Here is a 24,132-nt window from a genome sequence, read left to right as displayed (position 1 = left end):
ATACAATTATTGGATACAGTGGATGCAATGATTAAATCCAAATCATGTATCTATCCATTGGTGCACTGCTGCCCTTCTGTTGCTCATTGGTTTGAGGTATTTGGAACAACTGCTACACAGGTTATGCAATTTGATGTCAGATCAGCTTAATCTTGTATCAGATTTAGGATTTCAAATCACTTGCAAGATCAATAATCTTCTAGGGACACAGACACTCTAACTATATTATCCAGTAACTGGAGCCCTCTTAGTAGTCATTTCATCACATAACCATCCATGTCCAATATTGTTTGTTACTAGCTTTGATTTTGGAGAAATTATTGAATTCTGTTATGCAGTGAGTTTTCGCTGAGAGTTTCCACTGAGAGGTGGTAAAGGAGACTGAACTAGATTCCCAATTAAATGGTGAACTGCGATTTGTAGTTGTTTTTTCTTCTCTTTGATGGTTGTTAATCAAGTGTTGTGTTGATCATGTGAGCATGGAAGAATCTTCAGTTGTTTGGCTGGAGAGGCTTGCTCAGGAAATACTGTTATCCTGATTTTTCAGTCAGTTGCGGTGGATGAGGCTTCCTTCCTTTCTCTTCGATAAGTTGGAAGAAGAAGGCAGAGTGGTGGTGCATGTTTAATGCTAGTCCTTGTCTATACAGAAACATACAGTATATAGACATCCATCTATCAGGTAGTTTTCATGCAGAATTAATGATCAATGCTGTAATGAAACTGAAATCATGGAGCTCCAAATGACTATGAAAATATCTTGTATTACCTTTTTCACTACATATGGATTAAGATATTCACAAACTCTGAAGACCGATACTTTCATTCCATAGATTTCTCTTTGTGCAGACATCTTCCCTGTCTATTGCAGCTGTGGAAAAGAAAAACACAGTAAAAAGTTTTTATTTTTACAAAGTGGTGTAAAAGAAAAACAAAGTTTTCTTTTATACAGAGTTCAGCATTGCAGGGAAAATAAAGTTATGAGTCAGGAGAAATTACTATTGTATATATGAATTGCATTGAACTTTTCCTTTTGGGGTTACTGTACTTTGAAAATCACAAGTAGTAATGCTTTGCGTCATTACAAGATTAAAGCATAAACCTAATGGGGGGTAATAATGAATGCTTCCTTCCCTTTTTATTTTGTTTTGCTTAAGATGCATTGAACTCATTTGGATGTCTGTTAAGGACACATTCTTATGATGTGCTGTAAGAATATATTGTTTCTGGATATGAAGGAGTATGCTGGGAGACGGCCTGTATCCAGGAGCCTAAGTTGTGAGAAAGAACATTTGGCACAACCAATTTGAAAGTGAGAACCCTTTATGCTACAGTGCGTGGTGTGATAATTTGCCAGAGGCAACCTACTCATTGTGATTTGGTAAAGTTTATATTTGGGGGGTGGGGTGGAGGATGCTGGGAGCGATAACACAAAGGAGAAAGGAACTCCTCCAAGCCCTTCTGCGTTGCTCTGCTTCTGTAGTGGTGTGAGATTTGGGGGGGGGAGGCTGGATAGTATCCCTGCCCAAGTGCAGTCCCTTCTCCCAGAGAAAAGTTTGGATCCTAAACCAGAAGAGCCTAAAAGGGAGAGGAGGCAGAGAGAGAGGGGAACCAAAAAGGGAGACAGAAAAGGTGGGGAAACTAGTGGAGGAGGTGACTACCATGTTCAAAAAGGCGGGAGTACCAGAGGAGGTATAGAAGGAGGTCGGGTCAAAGATGGAGTTAGTGGAGGCAGGAGAAGTGGATACGAAAGTCAAGTCAGGACCCTTCCGCCAGGGTGGGAGTGCATTTGGCTCATCACTGGGATTCATAAATGGGAGACGCTCATGGTGCCAAAGGAGGAGGCAGAGAGAAGGAGGCAGGAAGTCATGCCAGTAAAGCCATCTCACTGGGGAGAAAAGGAAGCCTAAGGGTGTGTGTGTGTGTGTGTGTGGAAAGATTAAGGGGCGCGATGGCAGAAGTATGAGGAAATGTCAAGACGCCAGAGCCTGGGTCACGGGAATCCCAGGAACTGAGAATTGCCGCAGCCGGAGAGGCGAGAACGCCCCTATTGTCAGTTTCAGTCCTTTCACCACGGTTGGACTTTTACCTACCCTGTGGGATGTAAACGGTGGGGTTTTATTGTCCAAAATCTGTTTATGGACCAAGAGGAAGAGGAAGTTTCCATTCTTGTTGACGCTCAAAGTTTTACTAGAGTTAGCAGAAATAAATGTTGAAGGTTTGAATCTGGCTAATGTGTTCTCATTACTTGATCTGAAGAACAGAGTCCCCCTGAGGCAGGTGGAGGACGACCCTCACAAGTGGTGGGGTATAGACGCGGTTCAAATCCTTACCCTCTCCTGAAATGGTTCGCCATTACATTAGTTAGTTTCTCTTACCCTCTTACCGCATCTGCTTCTTGTGGTGGCCATGAAAACACAGGGGTGAAACCATTCATGTTTCATAACAGTTGTAGCTTATACAGAAACATACATGGTAAGCTGCCTTGGGTTCTTCTTGCTGTGTCAAATACACTAAGTCAAGAGGGCTCCTGGTGGCTGCCTGCTAGTTGGCTGCTCCTGACTGTAACCTGCGTGTTATTGAGGACTTCGTAGGGCATTTCCAAAGTCTGGAAAATCTGTTGGTTTTATTTACTACAGTTAGTTCCAGGAGCCATTTGGCCTTTCAGAAGTGGAGAAGTGAGAAATGATCATAATTCTTGAAGATCATATTTTGTTAATTATCAGGGGTTGTTGTTGTTGATGGTGATGTTGGTAAACTTTGCAAGTACATAAAGTTATGGCCAGGGCCTTTATCCAGAATAGGAAGCCCATTGTTATTGTTCTTAGTGGTTATGTCAGAAAGATCTGAAGCTTCTTATTCTTCTTTCCTTCTTCTTACTGGTTCTTACTCCTGCGCAGAACTAGGAATGAAAGGAAGTGCTAGAAGATGTGATGTGCTGTGATTGCCATCTGTTTTGTTCCAGGACATCCTCCCTGCCACTGCCGTAACATGAAGGACAGAACAAACTTTGATCTGGAGTTTCTTAACGCATTGTGTGCATGTGTGTGTGTATGTGGGGGGGGGGATGGCAGCATCTGGTTGCAATCTTTCTGCCTGATCCTTTGTTATCTATAGTTCTTTCTCTTCTCCCACTCCCCTGCCCCTAAAGGAAAGAACCCTAGGAAGCTTATTGTGTGATTTGCTGACAATTAGTTTCTTATAATTAACTTCTCATTCCATGCATGCCATCTTTCACTTGTTCATTTGGAGGATACATAGGATCTTCAAGTTGAAACTCCATTGTTAATCTCACAGGGGCTGTGTTTCTGCAGATGCTTGAAAGTTTAGGGTCCTTTCAAGAATGAAGCAGGCTTGCAGATTATGTGCCTGTATGATTTAACAGAATCAAAGAGCAAGGCTTTTCTCGGATTGAACCACTTCAGTCTGCAAGAAGGAGTTTGCGTTTTGGATGCTGTGAGAACATAGGTGAGCATGTATCCCTTCCACTCTGATAATAAAGTAGCATGTCTAGAAGAAGGCTTGGGTTGTGCACTTCCCTGGACTGGGAACTTTTGTTACATGTAAGCATTTTTTATTTTGGTTTGGTTTTGAAGGGAGCTTTCAAGCAACTCTGTGGAATCTGTAACTCTACGAAGGGTTGTTGGACTGTAGCTCCCATCAGGTCTAGCCAGTGTAGCCAGTGGTGATGGATATCATGGGGGCTGGCTGTAGCCTAGCAACACTGAGAATACCACACAGTCCCCATTCCTGCTGTATAATGTGTATTCTTGTATAGCTATAGCTGGAACCCCGTAGCAGTAGTGGAGGGAGCTGGTGGGTTGGTCACCTGCAGAAATGTAACCAGAAGGGAAAGGGTTAAGCATCCTACCACTTCTCTGCTTTTATACATGGGCATCCATGTAATTTATAGTTTGCTCTTGACAGCTTTGGCAATCTTTGATGTAATCCTGCTGGATGATCAACTGAGGATGGATGGAGAGAGACTCTGAGCTCTTTAAGTGGAACTCTTTCCGACCAACAGGAAATCTAGTAGCTGGAAGGCACCTCTCCTCTCAGAAAGTGATCTAAGGGGCTTTGCTAATAGGCTGTTTTGCTTCAGGAAGTCATATTTATCTCCCTGACACCTTTACCCTTTAAAAGCTCCTGATAAAAGATAATTTAATGCTTGGTTTCATTCAGCGTGTGCTCTCTTAAGATGCTAAGGCCAAGCAGTTAAAATATTGAGGATTTTTGCTAGGCAGGAATAGCTTAAGACAATTTAGTGCCTGAGGGCAGAAGGCAAGATGGCATCATCCCCTTCTGTTGCAAGGGGCCGACTGGAGTGTGCTCTCTTTCCAGTGTCAAGACAGTGTGTCTTTTTTTCACATTGATGACAGAAGCGTGAACTAAGGGAGCACTGAGTGAATTCCGTGGCAAACACACTTCTGTTTGCTAGCACCACCCCTCCTGAGATGGGCCCCTGACTCGTCCTAATGTAAGAACTATCTCTGCTGTTTGCAGTATGAGGATGCCTGAAAGAGGGACCTGGAATGTATCTGTGTTCGTTCTTTCTTTCTTTCTTTCTTTCTTTCTTTCTTTCTTTCTTTCTTTCTTTCTTTCTTTCTTTCTTTCTTTCTTTCTTTCTTTCTTTCTTTCTTTCTTTCTTTCTTTCTTTCTTTCTTTCTTTCTTTCTTTTCCTTAAAGAAAAAGGTTTTCTTTTTCCCTTGATTTATTAGAATCTCTGAAAGATTTCAAGTTGTAAAAATACACATGGCATCCTGTTTAGAATACTCCAATTTTGTAAAGAAAAGCATTGGCAGATTTTTTTAAAAAAATAAATGCATGATAGACCACAAATGTATTAAAGATCCGTAATTACAGTCATTACTGAGGGGGAGTTTTTCTCTCTTATGTTTTAAGCTGAAGAGCAATACTGTACAGGGAATTATCACAGAAGAACAGTGCTAGAACAATGCTTGTTGCACACACCACTACATGACTAATGGTCATGCTGAGCTAATTTGGAATGAATCTGGGCTATCCTATATAGTATGGGTTTGATTCAGATGTAGAAATCAATGATTCTGTCAGGTTTGATTTTGATGAAATTCTAATTTTTCCAGCCTCAAAGTTTGTTTTGTTCTGTTGCTGCAGAAGTTTATGCATTTTTAAAAGATTGTCTATACATATATACATATGCGGTTTTGTGTGTATTTATCCTATGATGCATATTTTCAAAAAGGAATTTTCTTTTACAAAGATGTTATTGTATGCTGGTTTTGTGTGTGTGCTTTTTCTGAGGTATCCACTTCTTTTTACATGTATTGAACTGCACCACAAAAATCAGGATAGAGGATAGTTCTTTCACATATTGATCAGAGCTTGGGAAAGTTACTTCTTCTAGATTATAACTCCCAGAATCACCCAGCAGGAGATAATGGGGATAGTACAGTAGTTTTAAAAAGTAACTTTTCAAGCTCTGCTCTTGATTGGGAGTTGGGAGGTGCAGATTTCTCCAGTGTCCCCTATTTGTATGTGAAGTGTAGGCTGTTACTGCGCTCTCTCCTTGTTTTGGTGGATCTGTTGGATTTTTACTTTATCTTGGCTTCAGTTGAAGATTCTTAGGTTGCTGTTACCCAGATTTCCCTGCCTTTGCTGACTAAAGGGTGCCCTCCCCAGGACCCTAGTATGCTTCCTGTCCCCACACAAAATAAATTTGTTGGAAGCACACACACCCTTTTTGAGCGAACATGGCGTCCTTTTGCTATGGTTTAGGACTGTCAGCATTCTTAGCCTCCTCTGCAAAAAAATCTTTACTGCTAGAGGGTGCAAAGACACTTTTTCAAAATATAGCAATAAAAATTTTGGGGGTGGGGGTAGTGGGGTTCCAGAGTAGGTGTGACCCTCTGGGGTCCAGGAGTACATGGGAGGTTGGATTTGCTGGACCTCTGGGATTTGCCTGCTCTGTGTTTATTTAGACCTAACCTGTGTTTGGCTTACTCTATGTTCCTGTTATGTTGTACTTCATGTATTGATTTATGAAGAGTTGCTGCTAGAGATGGGCACAAACTGTTGGTTCAGCAGTTCGTGCCAGTTTGTTTATTGGTCAGATAGGTATTTGGTGCTTCTCAGCCCTGCCTCCTCTGACAGGTGGCCACTCAGAGGCGGTGCCCGAAGGAGGCGTGGCAGGGAAGTGGGGACACTGCCTCTGAGTGAGCACCTGCCAGAGGAGGCAGGGCTGGGAAGTGCCAAACACCTATTCAGCCAATAAATGAATGAACTGGCCCATCTCTAGTTGCCACTTCAAACTTTGCACTGAAGCACCACCTAGCCTTACATAGCATAGTATATTGCAGTTTTAGAAGAGGTAGGCATGTTAGCCTATGCAACCACATCAGGTCAAAAAATAAATAAAAAATAAACACAAAAAATGTTGTGATACCTTAAAGACTTAAGTGCTGTATTTTAATGTGAGCTTTCATGGAGAAGTCTGAGGAAGTTGAACCCCACCAAAAAAAAAAATAAAATAAAAAAAAAATCTTGGCACAACCCTTTTGGGATGATGCCATGTTGAAATTCAGGGAAGAAGGATGGCATGTTGTAGTTGAGTTGAATTTTCATTGCTTTCCTCACATATCAGAAACTTCTGTTCCATGAAACGTTGACATGTCAAGGAGTAGATATACTCTGCTGCCTGAACTGTCTCCTTGCCTAACTAGTTTTCTGTATGGGGGGGGAATCCCCCTTTATAATATCCAAGAATTGGGAGCCCTCAAGCATGAGTCCACCCTGTCTGATGTTTTGCGCAGTATAGTTTGGAAAAGAGTTCCACATGATTTACTGGTATCTGCATGCGCAGTTTGGCTCTTAAGTATTATAGGGAACCCAGAGATAAGAAGAGAGGACTGACAAAACATACACTCTTATTTTTAGCAAACAGTGTTTAATATTGAGATACAAAACCTTCATTGTTCTGAAAGAATATCAAGGTTTATATTAGGCCTTGTTTGCTTGTACCAATATTCTAAAGAAACAGTGTCATAAAAATCCTTGAATATGAATACTGTATATGGGAAATGTTCGATGCATAGTGGAGGAAGTTAGAACTATACGGTATATTTCTTGTGTACAGAATCCCATAAAGAAGACAAATAGGGTTGAGGGGAATTGGGAGTGTTTGTGTCTCTGTCTCTATCTGTCCTCTTTAGAACAGAACTGAGCATTTTAAACAGTTTTTAGATGCATTAGGATTAGTAAACTTGCAGAAGTTGTTTTATTCACATTGAGAAAATGGTATATATACTGAAAACATGAATCATCACATCAATTTGTGGCAGCTCTTCAGTCATTTCATCACAAAAGAAAACCTCAAGTATGTGGTCTTGTCTGTGGGGGAAAGAAGTACTCTTTTCCTATAGAAAAAAACCACACATTTAAGGCTTTCTTTTATGATGAAATGTCTGCATATTTTCTGCAAATGGATACATTGTCTGCGGAACGGAATGTAAGTGTAATAGGTCATCAGCATTGTGCAGAGTAGCAAAGCATCTAACATGGAAATGCAGAAATATTGATCCTGCCCTCTGTTTCTTTAAGGGAAGTTGATACCAAAAGCAGTAGGTTGTTTGGGATCACTTTACATGAGGCCCCATGTGAATCTGGCCAGTAAGCTTTGGGACCTGAATTTCCTGGCTCAACAGCAAGAGTCATTGGACTATTGAGTACTGGAGGTATAACCTTCTCTGTGGTAGGCCCCATGCCTTTGGAAATTCTTGCTTGGATAGATAGTTACAGCATTTTCATCATTGACTTACGTTTAATGTGTGTGTCTTAATAACAACAATACTGTAATAATTGCATACCATCGAGTTATGGTAATCCTTTTCAGGATTTTCTAGATTTAGAATACTCATAAATGGTCTACCATTCCTTTCTGCTGGGGTGCCCTGGGACTGTGCAGCTTGGCCAAGGCCACACAGACTGGCTCTTCTACCAGGAGGTCCAGTGGAGAATTGAACTCCCAATCTGTCTCTGCAGCCAGATATCTAAACCAGTTATCTATCCATTTGTGCCCGTGATTGCATTTATTTAAATAATAAATAAATTGACTTTCGTGTCAGAATTTGTATTGATTTAATTGAAGCTGTGTGGCATCCAGAGTGACACCAAGGTTGTGTATCTGTTGAGATTCTGCAGGAATCTTTGGAAAGAATCTTTGAGTAACAGCCACATCTGCTGAAGAGAAACAATGGGTGGGGTAAATCTGGGTATTTTAGGAAGGTGAAGCATAACATTCATATAGAGAAATCACTACTTATTGCTTCCTGTAGTTTATAAGCACTCTGTTTACAGAGCTTACCGTCTATGCCTTTGCTTCAGATGTGGGTTAGTTCAGGTGTTGTGATCTTCGACAAATCAAGAAAACCTTAAGAGATTTTTTTGTGGAGGAATGTAGTTCACTTTGCAATTGGAGCAAACAAATATTAGCCAAAATTTGAGCCTGTAAAACTCATCAGATTTATTTTCCCAATTGAATGATGGGACTAGCATGCAATATAATTTTAATCTTTTAAAATCTTACCCAGTTCTAAGCTTATGCCATGACACATGCCCAACATGCACATTTTGCAAAAATTTTAAATAACTGAAGTTTGCAATTATTTTTTGCAGACTCTGTGACACACATGTGCTTCCCTCTGTAAAATGCCATCCTTTTGCATTGCTTTGAATACTGAGTTAAAACAGTGGCTCCCAATCATGGCTCCTCTCTTGACCATTTTAGCAGGGGTCATTGGTGCCATTCTTTATGTGGCACGAAGGGGTTTTTCCTCCCCATTAGAGGTTGTGTTAGCTTAGTCTTCAATTTTGTCGCTGAATATGCTTCGTACTCAGTGGAAATTATTATGCTTCAGTAGAGCAATTAATGAGTAAATGCAGATTAGAAGCAAGCAGCTGAATGTTATGCAAAAATGCCACTGTCGAACAGGGGTGACTCGTGGAAAAAGAGGTTTCCTTTAAACATTTGAATAGCCAAATTTGCCCAATCTTTAAATAAGATCCACTGCTCATGTACACCTGCTATTTTCACACCATAAGTTAAACAGAGTGCTTCTCACATTACATTTTGGTTCTGGTATGTCAAAACCTGAACTCCTCTGAGCTAGCCTTTGCCATGAAATTATGACAAGAAGTAACAGATTGAGGAAGAGTAAGGCAGAGAATATCCGCTTGGGCTGCAAAACTGGGAGAAGCTGCACTGCCTTCACCTTTCTACTTTGCTTCATTGCACTCTGGACTGCAATCAGTGACTATTACAGTAGTGCCTCGCAAGACGAGCGCTTTGTTTTACGACGTAATCGCATAACGACAAAGTGATCGCAAAACGATGTTTCCTATGGGGTTTTTTCGCTTTGCGATGATCGGTTCCCTGCTTCGCTAACTGATTATTGCAAAATGATGATTTTTGCACAGCTGATCGGTGGTTTCAAAATGGCCGCCGGGTTAAAAAAAATTGCCGCCCACTGTTTTCTGGAACGGATTCCTCACTGCATGGGGAGCGAAAATGACGGCACTATGGAGGATCTTCACTGGACGATGAGTTTTAAGCCCATAGGAACGCATTAATCAGGTTTTAATGCATTTCTGTGGGCTTTTTAAAATCGCTTTACGATGTTTTTGTTCTACAGCAATTTCTCTGGAACGAATTAACATTGTAATGCGAGGCACCACTGTATACTTCAAGTTTGGGCATCATGTATAACTTCTCTTTCCCTTGTGCTTCAGAATGCAGTGTTTCTTTGATATTGTTGCATTTCCAATATATAGTTTGTAGTTACTCTTCTGTTTTCGCATTGACACCATGTGGAGTTAATGCATGCTCTGTGATGGATAGGCCATTCCCTTCATCTTTGCACAGTGCTGCCTTGTGGCTGTGATACGTGTGTATATCACATGCCACCTATGCTGTGCCATCTCAGGCAGCAAAATAGGTAGGGCCAGTCTAGACCCTTGGTATGCCAATCTCACCTTTCCTTGTTGTTTAGGGCTTAAACTCTCTCGCCCCTGAAAAAGAGCGTGCAACAAAATCTGGATAGGTCAGCCCTTTTCTATTCCACCTGTGGACAAACAGGTTGAACCTTACTTCAGTACTGCCAGTTAGAATAGCATTCTTTTCCATGTTCAAGGATAGTAGGATTCATTCATTCATTCATTCATTCATTCATTCATTCATTCATTCATTCATTCATTCATTCATTCATTCATTCACTTCCCGTCCATATAGACCAAAGTCTTCTCTGGCCGGCTAACAACAAATTCATAAAACAATAACAGTATAAGATAAAAACGACGACATTAATATGATTCAAGATGGCAAAAATAAATTAAATATTGACAGGAGGGAAGGTCTGCCTAAAGAGTCAGGTCTTAAGTTGGCTCTTAAAAACACCCAGTGAGAGAACCAGACAAATTTCTAGGGGTAGACTGTTCCAGAGGCAAGGGGTCACTGCCGAGAAGGTCCAGTTTCTTGTTCTTTCTCTCCGGGCCTCCCTCAGCATTGGGCCCCTGAGCTAGAGTGAGTGATATGGGTAGATCTAGGTGGGAGAAGGCGTTCTGCTAAATATCGAGGTCCTAAATCATTTAGGGCTTTATACGTCATCGTTAATACTTTGAAATCAATGTGGAAACGAACGGGTCGTCAATGCAGGGCAGCCAGAGTGGGGGAGGTATGTTTATATTTTCTCACCCTAGTGAGAAGTCTGGCCACTGCATTCTGCACCATTTGAAGTTTCCACATCAATCTCAAAGTTAGCCCCACATCGAGTGCATCACAGTAGTCTAATCTTGAGACCACAAACACATGGACCAGAGTGGTGAGTGCCCCACCATCATAATAGGGACGCAGTTGGCCAATCCGTCACAGATGGAAGTAGGTGGTGCAGACCACTGACGCTACCTGGGTTTCCATGGTAAGTGTTGGATCCAGATGGACCCCCAAGCTGCAAACCTTAGTCTTCATTGTGAGAGTCACTCCCCCAAAAGTGAGGGAATTTTCTAAACCACCAGTGCGGGGCCACCCACCCTCAGGACCTCCATCTTGTTTGGGTTCAGCCTCAGTCCATTCATCTGCATCCATTGTAGCGCTGAAGGGATGAAACAGCATCCACTGTTGTTGGGGAAAAGGAGATGTAGAGCTGGGTGTCATCAGCATACTGATGACATGAAGCCCCACACCCCCTGATGACCTGACCCAGCGGCCTCATGTAGATATTAAACAGCACTGGGGAGATAATTGAGCCCTGCGGGACCCTGCAATTGAGACTCCACGGGGCCGAGACACTCTCCCCAAGCTGCACTCTCTGATGGCAGTCCTCCAAGAAGAATCAGAGCCAGGCAAGCACCAGACCACAAATTCCCAACTTGGAGAACCTCCCCAGGAGGATACGGTGGTTGATGGTATTGAAGGCCGCTGAGATATCGAGAGTGTATTTCCCCTGTTGGCCTCCCTCAACAGGTCATCAAACAGGGCAACTGAGGCTAGCTGGGACCTCGGGGCGAACAGCCCAGAGATTGGTACTGCTATTTCCGAGCATCTGCTACCTGAGAACGCTGGCCCAGTGAGGTTTAAAATGTTGGGAGGTTTATATAGGCATCACATTCCAAATAGAGCCTATTTCCTTAAAAACCACAACCGATCAAAATAACTATTTCTGGATGCTCTAATGTATTCAGTAGCTTTTGTATATCTCCTTCGATAGCCCCACTGTTAGTTATAATCATCATCATCATCATCTTTGAACTGCAGAGCTGGAAGGGACCCTGTGGATCACTGAGTGCATCTCCCGTCAAGGAGGCCCGGTGGGAAATTAAACTCCTAACTGCTGACTCTCCAGCCAGATGTCTAAACCAGTGGTTCTTAACCTTGGGTTACTCAGGTGTTTTTGAACTGCAACTCCCAGAAACCCCGGCCAGCACAGCTGCTGGTGAAGGCTTCTGGGAGTTGCAGTCCAAAACTCCTGAGTAACCCAAGGTTAAGAACCACTGGTCTAAACCACTGAGCTGTCTGGTAGTCTAACAACATTTTAGCCATCTAGATGTTGTTAGACTGGAATTCCCATCAGTGTAGACATTGCTGAGCGATGGTGGGAGATGCATTTGGAAAACACCTGGAGGGCTATAAGGGCTCCATCGATGTCCTTGTCATTCAGCACTTCACCAGCCATCGCTGCTGGTTTGGTGTAGGTCAGTAAAGGTAGTGCTCCTGACACATCCTCAATAGAAGTCCTAGCATAAATCTAGTGTTGTTGTTTTTTAAAAAGCTGGTCAGCAATGATGTCAGTCTTAACTGAAGCACCGTCACCAATTTCTCTTTGCTGCTCAGATTTAGAATTTAATGGTCGAAGTCAGGGCTTTTATTTCCTTATAAGACAGTTCTTTTCAGCCTGGGCATTGGCATGACTGTGCATAGTTTTAAACTGTTTTGTTGCCTGTGCTGTCTCTTGCTCTATCTTGCTCTGAGTTCTCTAATCCAATCTTACCAGCAGCATTTCTCAGCCTGCCCCCAGCACCCTTGCTACTTGTCATGTCTTAGTGCCTAATTAGGCAATTAAGTAGGGCAAAGGATTTATACCTTCCTCAGGGGGGAAATGTGTTGTTTTTATGCTTCTGTGTAGATGTCTTCCCTACCTAGGGCTACACCGTCCTCTGTGTTTGTAGAGAGATTGCAAAGAGCATGTATCACCAGCCAAATATGGTTAATCCTTAAACACTGAGTGGAAAATGTAGCATTCTGTTCTTTTTGCCAATGGCAGCCTTTGCTTGGGGCTGTTTTAGTTAAGAACTGATTAAGTTAGCAGTTTATACATCTGGCTTTTGTTGTTGTCATTGTTCATTGCTCTGCAAAGTGGGTGGTCATTTCCCCCATCTTTTTTAGATGGCTACACTGGCTTGGAAAACCACAATATGTTAACTGTTATTGTGTGTACTACCTCGGACAATGTGTAGCCACTGATCCATAGCTGAAACACAGGGTGAGCTGATTGAATTTTCCCTCTGTTGGGCAGTAAGAGGGCACCAATCAAACTTTTTAAGTGGGCTGTAAATAATATGTGAACCAGTGAGTCTTGTATAGGTTAAGGACTGTTATGTTCTGCCAACCCTGTTAGGCCTTTGCAGAACTGGAGAAAATTTGGTGGTGGTGGTGGTTGTGTTTGTATTTGACTGTGGTCATGCTGGCTGGCAAATTCTGGGAGTTTTACTCCAAAAAACTAGCATTTTCACAGTTTTGGAGTTCTTTGCAGTTTAGAAGCCGTTCTTAGGAAATGGCACTACAAAGATTTGTGGAACCCCCCCCCCCGTGTGAATTTCTGCTAACACAGTCCAAAATGTTTAATATTTATTATTGTGACACCAGAGTAAGGTGAGAAGAGGTCCTGGGACTCCTGCATAAAACTGTTTGGATTATGGAGGACAGAAAAGAACTGCTGGATAGCTTCTTAATGGTTTAACTTTCTGGCTGTGGAGCCAGCAGTTGGGAGTTTGATTCCCCCCCCCCCCGCCTTCTTGACAGAGACTGGACTCCATAATCCATAGGGTCCCTTCCAGCTCTGCAGTTCTAAGCTGATGATAATAATGATGATTCAAGGGGAAATTGTGATTGCTGCACATCAGGTCATCTTAAGTCTTTCATATTTCATGTTCTGTTATTTTGGTCACGTTCTGCTACTTGGAGGTCAGAAGAATGGTCGCAGGGAGTGTTTCCTCTCTAGCCATCGTGTATTGGCACACACATAAAACAACATTTGTGTGAGTGAAGCTGTAAACCTTCCTCCTATTGATTGCATTGAAATTTTCTTCCAAGTCTTTATGATGTGTCTGTAAGAGGACATTTAAAATATATTTGGGGAAGAAAAACATTATTTTGCCATTTTTGTGTATGTGCTGTTTTCTTTACAAAAGAAGATCTTTATATTTTCTTTCGGGTTCAAAGGTACAGATTTCTTTATCTGTTAGTTGCTATGCAAAAGAAGGATAAGAATCTAACCAAGGAGTCTTGATGCTACTGGCAACAACATGAACCTCAATGGGCACAGTTATTTAGGGATACTAGCACCTGATCGCACCTGATACCTGCTAGTCACCGATGGAAGCTCTGCTATTCTAAACCTGAAAGCTCCTTTGCCAGTCCAGAGTATTTGAGTCTGGCTCTCTTGCTTTTTCAGTAACAACCCCTCATCTACATGCTTAATTGTAAAATCTCCTATGAAAACCGACTGTTTCATGGGTGTGGCTTTAGAAGTCCATTTAATCTTACCAGTCCTGATGTGAGATAGGGGAAACTGGGTTCAAAGCATCAGCAAATAGGAGTTCTGATGTGGAGAAAGATTCTTGTCACATCAATACACAAGTTCACAAAAATGGAGATTCATAGCAAAGTTCTCCCCCCAGGATCACTAAGTGTCCAGCAAAGCTACACTTCTCACTGAATTCTGCTTGGGTTCACAGTCTGCACTGCCCATGCACAGGATGCATCACCTCTCCTGATCTGATCTGAAACTGTTGGCAAATTGCTTCCAACAAACCTATTAATTAGTGACCTCCAAAAAGGCCAGTTGTCAACAGCCCAGCTCAGCTCTTGCAAACTCAAGAGTCAATCCATCTCTTCTTTCATCTTCCTCTTTTCCTGTTGCCTTCATTTCCCCCCATTATTGTCTTTTCCAGTGAGACTCTGGGTTACATTGGCCTTTAAGTTTGCATTAAGTATTCTGCACCAGATTAAGAATTTTTATGGAAAATATGGGTGTGGTGTTTGACAGTTGTTCCCATTAGATTTTCACCGTCCCCTTTTTATCCACCAGTAGACACTCACCAAGACCCTTTCTATAACTTCCTTCTTCCCTCCCTCCATCCCACTTTCCTCTTAGGCAGTTAAACGTTCCTTGCTTATTTGGTACCATTACACCATTAAATTTTTTTCTTTTTTTCCCTTAGTCAATTCTCTACATTTCTTTACTGGCACAGAACTTTTTTTTAAAAAAAAGGTGGAACTGTAGTTATGCATTTATTCTTTGCCCAAAGGTAGGTGGGGGATGAAAATCTGACACAGAGGGCAGTATCAGAGTCACAGAGTGTGCTCTACTCCGCCTACCTAATGCAAATTTAGGCATTTAGGTAAATTAGGTATGTGACAGAAATCTGGAATGAACTAAGGGAAAAAAAAGACCTGCAATTGTTGGTTGTGCTGCGGGAAGGGTGTACCAGTGCAGAAAGAACTTAATGAATCTTTAATGTGAATGAACCAAAATACTGTTCTGATTTTGGTCTTGCTTTAGTAGAGTCTGAAGACACTGAGTGGGCTTGCTTCTCCTTTTCCAGATAGAGCAGCCAGTAATGATAATAATATAAAGTTGACACAGAGCTTGGAAAAATTACTTTTTGGTACTATAGTTTCCAGCCATCTCACAGCGAGCATGAAGTTGTAGTCCAAAAAAACTATTTTTTTCCATCTCTAGAAATGAAGAAGGAAAAACAGCTTATGTCTGGAACAAAGCAGGTCAAGAAATTGCACAGAAAACCCATTGAACTACAGTATTCTGAATGTTTGTTGCCATGCATGGCACGAATCATTGCACTGAGTGGCAAGAAGTGGGATCCATTTGTGGCTCCTTGACTAGTAAATTTATGTCTGAATTGTAACAGACCTTGACAGCTAGTGATGTTATACATGAATATAGGCTGTCTTCTTAGTAAGTGTTTTAAGTGGCTGACACAGAGCAGTTTCAAAAGAAGGATCTGGAGTTGATCTGGAAGAGAAAAGAGAATCAGACCTGCTACCATGTGTTGATCACATCTTCTACCCAGAATTTACAAACAGAGGCATGTCTGTACCAATATAAGTGCACCACTACTCAAGCAGCTTGAACAACGATAGGTTCTTTGTAGCCTGAGAAAAATGGATATTTCTTTGGAAGTGATTCCTAGTGTTCAGCCAGGCTTACTTGCTAGTAAATGTTTAGATCACTTCCTTCGCCTGTGCAAAAATCAGCAGGTGTAACTAAAATCCTCACTGTTCTGATAGTTCCTACATCTGCTGTTTCAAGTGTTGAGGATCACAGAGAGAGAGAGAGAGAGAGATGGGTAGGGGTGACAGTGAGTAAGATTTCGAATGAGTCATTTATTTTATCTCTGTTTGCTATCTTGCATTAGGCCTTTACATTGCATCTGGTCCAGGCAGATGAGGTTAAGACAGAGACTTTGCCTGATGTGAGATGAATTCTTGATTTTTGGTTCAGTAGGGACTACAACCTGGATCTCCCTAATCCTAGTTGTGTGCTCTAGCCACTACTCCACACTGCCTTTTACAATAGCAAGATTTTGCAAATTGCAAGATGGCATAGGCTTTTAAGACTGTCTTGTTGTGCGGCCTATAATGATGATTCAAAAGATACAAACCTGAGATAGACCTGTCCCTGAGCATAATCACATGGCTTGAATAGAGACAGGGTTGTGATGGTGTCTGCCCTTATCCTCTTTAAAGAGCATCTGCGGCTAGTCCTGGCTTTCATGAGTTGGTAATCTTTCATACAGCGGTGTGTTATAAAACCAGATTATAAACCAGAGCCACCTAGCGATCATGAAATTACTGCAAATTCTGTTGCCATGGTTGACAGGCAAAGTATAGGTGCTGTCCTGCTTGGAGACAACACCCAAGCAGCAAGGATTTTGATAGATAAATGCAGCCCAGTGGAAGCAATACCAGGAGGATTCCAACTACAATTTCCTGGTCTAGGCAATGGGGGTGGGGAGGAAAGAGAGTGAGTGGGGTCTTTGGCTGTTCCCCACAGTGAGGAATTGGGAATGCCTGAGAAACAAAGAGGCAGATTATGTGTTCATCTTGATGCACTTACATAATGGCTGGGAATGCTGGGTGCTGTAGTCCAGAGTACGTAGCAACTTTTTCCAGCTCTGCTGGAAACGTTGTGCTCCGCAGCTGTGCATGCTCTACCTGCTGACAGATCTTGCTCCAGCCAGGAAGAATTAGCTTTCTAATCAGGATTCCATTTAGTGAAGTTAATGGGATGTTTGCATACTAATCACGGAGTGAGATAAATATAGCGTTAGAGACAGCGCTTGCAGCAGTTGATTTCAGAATTAGGGGCTTTGCTTTTTGTGCTAACACGCATCCCCTTCCCTCCATTGAGTAGAAGAAAGCTAAGGCAACACGACACTTGACTGCATCAACATATTGTGCTGGATTACCTGGCAGTCATGCATTGTTACGGGATAATATGGCAATACCTCAGTTACTTCTCTCTACTTGAGTCTGGAAACAAGTGCTCCCCCGATTCTTGCAGCTTCACTGAAGCTGGGGACTTGAACAACATTCTTTTTTTGCCACAGTCCAAATCATTTAATTTCTTAGATTTAATTGCTGGAACACTTGTTTTCATCCTCCACTGGCCTTGTGGTTTCTGAACTCCTCCTTTGCTTCCCCCGACTTCTTTCTCTCCTGCTTTTCCTCCCCCTTCTGGAATTATTATGGAGTGCAGTGGGGCTTGGCAGCCGGGCAGTAAAAGAAAGCTGTCAAATCCCTTGCTGGAGTCTTCGTTTCCTGCTCTTGCTGGACTGTTTCTCTGGGACATGCCGTCTGCAAAACAAAAGCTAACCTATTTCAGGACTGTAGAGTTTGGATTGCTTGGCTTCTAGAGATCTGTATGTTATTATGTTGCTCTGAAGGATTCTGGAGTCTCGGGATCAAATGAGATGCTGTATAGGTAGGAGGACATCACCAGAAGAAGAAAATACGTCAGTGTTTTAGCCACCAGCGTCCTCTCCCAGCGTCCTCGCCTAGGCTATCGGAATGCAAACCAACTTGGTGTGTAATTCCTGTTGACCTGTCACAAAACAACACAAGCTAATTTGCAAGCTGGAGGGAATATGAAAAACTCACATCGGACAGCTTTTAACATTTAAGGGGCTGCTGCTACTTACAGTGTGCTCTCTGTAGTGTCTGCTTTGGCTCTTTACTTGGTTCATGTGTTGGTAGCCCCATGTGTGGTTGGTCTTGTGCAAGACCTTTTTTTCTCTAGTAGGAGAGCTCAGGATTCCATTCTGGCAGCCCGTCATCATACAGAGGTTCTGTTTGGGGTGCATCTCTTCCACTCCCCCACTTCCCCCCCCCGAAAGAGAGACATTCAGTGAATGGGACAGCTGTGGAACTGGGCAGCAGCATGGACCCCTTCGCAAGGCTTAGATCAGTCTACAAATTTCTCATTCTCCTGATTGCATGCTTATTTTGATTTATGTTCACATCACAGTTTGTGGTAGAAAGCTTACATTTATCTTTCTTTTTTAAAAAAATGAATTTTCTGTATACATTTTGCATTCTTTTCCCCATTGGCTATAATATATTTGTGTATGAAGACCATATGTTTATCTGCATAGAATTCAGAAGGGGTGTGTGTGTGTGTGTGTGTGTGTGTGTGTGTGTGTGTGTGTGTGTGTGTGTGTGTGTGTGTGTGTGTGTGTGTGTGTGTGTGTGTGAGAGAGAGAGAGAGAGAGAGAGAGAGAGAGAGAGAGAGAGAGAGAGAGAGAGAGAGAGAGAGAGAGAGAGAGAGAGAGAGAGAGAGAGTGGCACTTGTAGTTTCTTTCCAAGGACGGGAAACCTAAAGATAGGTGCATACTTTTGTTCCTAGTCATTCGCAGAGCAGAACTTGGATGAATTCATTAAAAATCAAAAATGTCTGATACAAATGTCTTTTCCATCTCCAACAATTTAAAGATATTGGAAAGAGTGAGAATCGGCCTCTGTGAAGGAGCCTTCATTTTACCAATAAAACCAAAGGTCACTGATGGTAGTTTCTGATGGGAGGGCTCCTACTTCTCAGAAGGCCTTGCACAGTTATGCCACTTATGTTTTGTTTATCTGATGTCTCTCTGGCAAAGATAGGGGGGGAAATCACAAACTTGGGACAGCTGTGAATTGAAGACAGTATCACTGTACTTCCTGAATTGCTGTTCAAAGAGAATCATTTGTAGACCAGTTCGTGGTCTATGAATGACTTGGAGTGAAATCTTCTGGCCACCAAGGCCATTGGACCATGCTCTCTGGAGGTTACTGGGAACTGTCGTCCAAAAAAGTAAATTTCCCAAGCTCTGTGAATGAAACAGTGTGATTGCACAATAAATTCCTTATCTGGAAGTACCCTGAATCCATGTTCTATCCTGTTAGCAGGTTAAGAAAGGGTTGTCATAGTATAGAACTTTATCAGTCAGCTAGTGGCCTCCTTGAGTAATTTGTTCTCCTGCCCTCTCTTTAACGTGAAACCATTAATAGCGAACAAACCCCTTTTCACACATAAGCTCTTCCTGTCTTCCAGTGCCCAGCAATTCATTTATTTGTTTAAAAAAACCCATACAATTCCAAGACTCATTTTTCTTCTCTAGCAAATTAATTTATCACTAACATGAAATGGCTACAAGCTCATCCTTTTTTCTCCCTCAAAATGTCAGCATGCAATTTATTAACAACCTAAAGCAGCTGGTGTAATGCAATCTGAAGAGCAGACAGCAGAGTGACAGGGAATGCAGGACCACTGTATGCTGCACAGTTTCCAAGAAGACTGAAGTATTTGTCCTCTGGATGGGAGGGGAAGAGTGCTGGCAAATGCTGTAACTGCCTTATGAAGACTCACTACATCAATTATTGCTTGATACTGACATACTCATGGGTGAGGGTGATGTGTACAGAGATGAAGGTGGACATGAAGACCTGTGATCCATATTGGAATGGGCAAGTACAGTTCTAAAATCAAGGACAAGATGGTGCAACTGTAGCTTCCTATAACCCAAGTATGGGAATGCAAATTCAGGTTATCTCATTCGTAGCAGGTCAGGGGTGGACTTGTTTTTCAGACTTTTTTTGGTCCGCAGTAGCACAATCCTGTATGCATTTTCTTAGAAGTAAATCCCACTGTTTGCAATGGGCCTTGCCCTTGCTCATAGCAGTCTCACTCTCTGAGATATCTACTACAGGAACTTGTGAATTGTATTCCATTTGGAGTCTAAGTTGCCCCTGGGTTTGTCACTCTTTCCTTTAAAGGTGTGCTAAGTCAGTGATCTGTGCAAAATGAAGGACAGTGGTACCAGTCCAAAGAGTATCGGTAGGCTGGTGAACCCATAGCTGTCACAGTGATAATAAAAGACTACTTCCATCATCTCACACCCTTGCCAGGCTGACCTGGGTTTAGAGTCCAGTATCATTTGGAGGGCTACAGGTTCTATGGCCCTGATCCACCCAAACCTCAAAGCCGGTTCTTCCAGTCCCTTCTGCCAATGGTAGAGAATCTTGCAGATAGGATCATCTATATGTAGGCAATTGAATGTTATTTGCATTAAAGCTGCTAGTTAGCATCCATTAAGGAAACATCTGTTATTCACCCATGTAGGATGTGGCAAAGCAAAACAAAACAACTTAAAGTGTCATTTTGCTTGCCATTGTGGTGCAGCTGTAGTCCTGTCATGCTGATATGCTCACTCTAGTAAAGAGCTCAAGGTGTTTCCCCAGCTCTTTCTGAATGCGAAATTTCCCTCAGTTGGTCTATATTCTTTTCAATGGCCTGTGCCTGTGGCCTCCTTGATTAAAACGACAGTTTTGCTAAAAGGGTGTCATGACTTCCCCATGAGTTTGTTCAAGGCTGATAACCTTGCTCTTTGCATCGCAGCGGAAACACAGTGGGCTAAAGTTGACTCATTATGTTCTCCTCCTTGTAATATTTTATAGAAGATTCTTGCCTGTTCTGTTTCTCTTCCAGATAAATGCACCCATACATTTATGGTCTGTCATATGATTTGCAGTCCTTCTATGTTGGCTTACTTAGATTAGAAAAGCTACCTTTTTGGCTACGTCTTCCAGAATGTTCCACTTTGAGACCCACGGGGCATACAGCTTAGGGGATTTTAGGAGGTGGAATCTAAAAATTTAATATTCCAGGCTGTGCAATACAGGCAGAGATTTATCATAGGCATCTACAATATTTTTCCATGTATAAGACGCCCCCAAGTATAACCCAAATTAATAAATCTAAGTGGGGCTTAGCAAATGTAGGGTAAAAAGGATCAAAGTGCTGCAGGATGGCTTTGATCCGTGCTTTATCCCTTTGTGCTAAGCCCCTCCTGGAGTAATTTCATCTCTGCTTTCTTTTTGCTAAGGCTTAGCAAGTGGAGGGGAAAGCAGGGATCAAAGCCCTGCAGGATCACTTTGATTCCTGCTCTCCCCTCCACTTGTTTTTCCCTCTTAGCTTACTTCTGTGTATAAGACGACCCCCAATTTTTAGTCTAAAGATTTTAGACAAAAGTATAGTCTTATACACGGAAAAATACGGTATTTGCTGCTGAACATGGAGTGAGATTAAACCGAAAGGTTCAAATTTCTAACATGCTTATAAATTCCAGGTGCTACTTCTTATGTGTAAATGACTTTCTTCTATGGACCCACACTAGCCAGAAATCAACACACTATTTTAGTTCTTTCATTATATTGCTTTTGTTTCATGAGTCAATGAAAACATTTCTTTGTACATCTGTTTTTTACTTAGTGATAATTAGATTCCCTCCCCTTTTTCATCCACTTCAATAAAACTCAGATTTCAACTGAAAGGTAGTATGATTCAGTGTTTGGAAAAGTGAATCTTATATACTACATGTTCCAGGACAGTGACTCCCAACCTTGGGTAACCCAGGTGTTCTTGGACTAAAACTCTCCAAACCTCCAGCCTGCAGAGTTGGTGGTGAAGGCTTCTGATAATAGCAGTCTAAGAACATCTGGTTTTCCAGGAGATCCCCCACCCAAACCAATATGGACAAAAAGCATGCTATTTGTGAAGTTCTGGGGGTTGTAATCCAAAAAGCTGTCTTTTCCAGTTTTAGTACTGAAGCTATGCATGTTCCCTTGGAAATAAGTCCCACTGTAACCAATGGGCTTGCGTTGCTGCTTGATTCTCTGTGAAATCAATATGGCTGGCAACTCCAGATTGTTTTAATCTATTTATCTATTTTTCTCTCTCTCACCTTTTCCCCCCATCAAGAACCAAAGGTGGTTTACAGAACATATTTAAAATCCATAAATAATTTTAAAAAACCATGCTAATTAAAAGTTGAGTACATCGGACACATGCTATGGTTTGACATCGTTCCCGTTCTTCCTCTCACTTTTTTCTAGCCTCAGTACCCCCTTTCTGAAAGCAAAGACCAACAAACCCTAAACCAGGCTCGTCCAACCTGCGGCCGGAGGGCCGCATGCAGCCCAGGTCAGCTCATAATGCGGCCCAGTGCAATTTTTTATTTTAAAAGAAATTCCAAAGTTTCAAGTGACACTGCCGGCGCTTGCGGCCGGAATGCGGCTGGGGCACGTCACAATGGTGGTGGGGAGGGAAGGAAGGAAAGAGCGGGAGGGGAGCTGCATGACTGCATTGCGTCGTCCCCATCAATAAGTGGACCCCCTCCCGGCCCCATAAAGCCACTGGAGTCGAAGCTGGAAGCCTCTGCTGTCTGAGCTTGCAGCTGCCAGTAAGCGCGCTTGGAGTGGGGCTGCAGAGGACGGCTAGGGCTGCCCCCCCATGCAGCCCAAACCAAATGTATGTGCGGCCCAAACCAATTTTTCATCTTCTAATGTGGCCCAGGGAAGGTGAAAGGTTGGACACCCCTGCCCTGACCTGTTTTATTTGATTCACATTATATACACTTACTGATTAGGTTTCCTTTCTAGTGGCTTAAAGGATCTTTTGTACACTGCTCGGGGGGGGGGGAGGTACGTACTTACATTCTTCTGTTAAGATGTGTAGTGTTCTCAGATTTGTACAGAAGTGGAGGCTTTGTATGCATTAAGTGGTACCTGCAGTCATTTGTCAGTATGTCCTGCCTGGCTTTAGAAAAAAAAAAGGGGGGGATGGATGAGATGTAGGGTTGTTGTGGCTCTTAAAAGTATTGAATAGATACATCTGGCTTGCACAATATCTTCAGTGCACTATGGGAAATGCTAGAATTTGGAGGATTGCTTTTAAAATGTTACTGGTTCTCCTTGCTTGTTGCAGCGTATAAAAAAAATAACTACAGTAGTTGTTATGCATAATAATGTTGAGCAAGCCAGACAATCCATTATTTGTTATTCTGTTCACTGTTTTTCAATTATTTTCTGTAACATTTAAAAAAAATTCTGGTGAGTCAATGACATTGAAAAATTCATCTACAAATGGCTGTAAAAATGCCTTAAAATATAATATATTGAAATAACCTTAATGAGATAATACAATGCATTATCCTTAAGGAGAAAATGTTGAAAGTAATTTAGAAGGTACTATTTATTACTATTTGTAAAATAACTTTTGTTTCTATTCATTAGATTACTTTTCAAAAGTAGCATTGTTAAACCCTTATAATAAAAAAAAATGAAATTATCACAAGAATTATGTTACTGCTAACATTACTTCCAAACTCTGGGGGAACTGCATGAGCCTGAAATTTAGGAGTGGTTCAGTGGTCAAATCAAAGAGTAAAGCCTCTTTCCTTTTCTTATGTCATCCCTCCAGGCACGGAAAAACTTTCAGGGCTATCTGAATCAGACGTACAAACAAAGCCATCCCATCTCCATGTTGACCAGTTACCAAACAAATGCAAACTAATTTGTCAAACTGGACTGAGACAATCTAATGTTAGAATAAATACAGTATTTATTTTTTTATTGATGGAGTTCCCTTTGCAGTGATGGGTTAATTTCATTTTTTAGTTTGGCCTTTGTGCTTGGTAGAAGTTGTGGATATGTGCCCTGTCAGAAGGCCTATTCATGTTTTTCCCTCACATAGATTTACAATCTTGCAAGGAGAGTGTCTTTTTCTAAACACGGCAAATGACATGTTCACAGAGGAGACTTTCTGTTCCTGTGCAGACTTTACTTCTTTGGGGACCAGTCCCCACAACAGCACAGAAGTGGGCAGCACTAAGCAAGCAGAGAAGGGTGCTCCATCCCTTCTTTGTTGCTTGGAGAGCACTGCTGAATTAGCAATGACAGCGCAAAGAATGACAGGAGAGCCCGAATGTTCTAGGTGGTCCATGTGGGCCCTTTGTAGCTGTGTAGGTCTTAGCAGAACTCAAATGACAACA

At 42.0% G+C, this 24,132-nt stretch overlaps 1 protein-coding gene across 1 annotated transcript in view; it reads left to right on the top strand.

The window, feature by feature from the left end:
* Nucleotides 1–24,132, top strand: part of PLCL1 (phospholipase C like 1 (inactive)) — a 246,274-nt gene that overhangs the window by 2,497 nt on the left and 219,645 nt on the right. The gene's annotated exons all lie outside the window — the stretch shown is intronic.

The sequence above is a fragment of the Pogona vitticeps genome, chromosome 1 (assembly GCF_051106095.1).
Source record: "Pogona vitticeps strain Pit_001003342236 chromosome 1, PviZW2.1, whole genome shotgun sequence".
NCBI lineage: Eukaryota > Metazoa > Chordata > Lepidosauria > Squamata > Agamidae > Pogona > Pogona vitticeps.
Note: the sequence above shows the minus strand (reverse complement) of the source record. Positions and strands in the feature narration are given on the sequence as shown.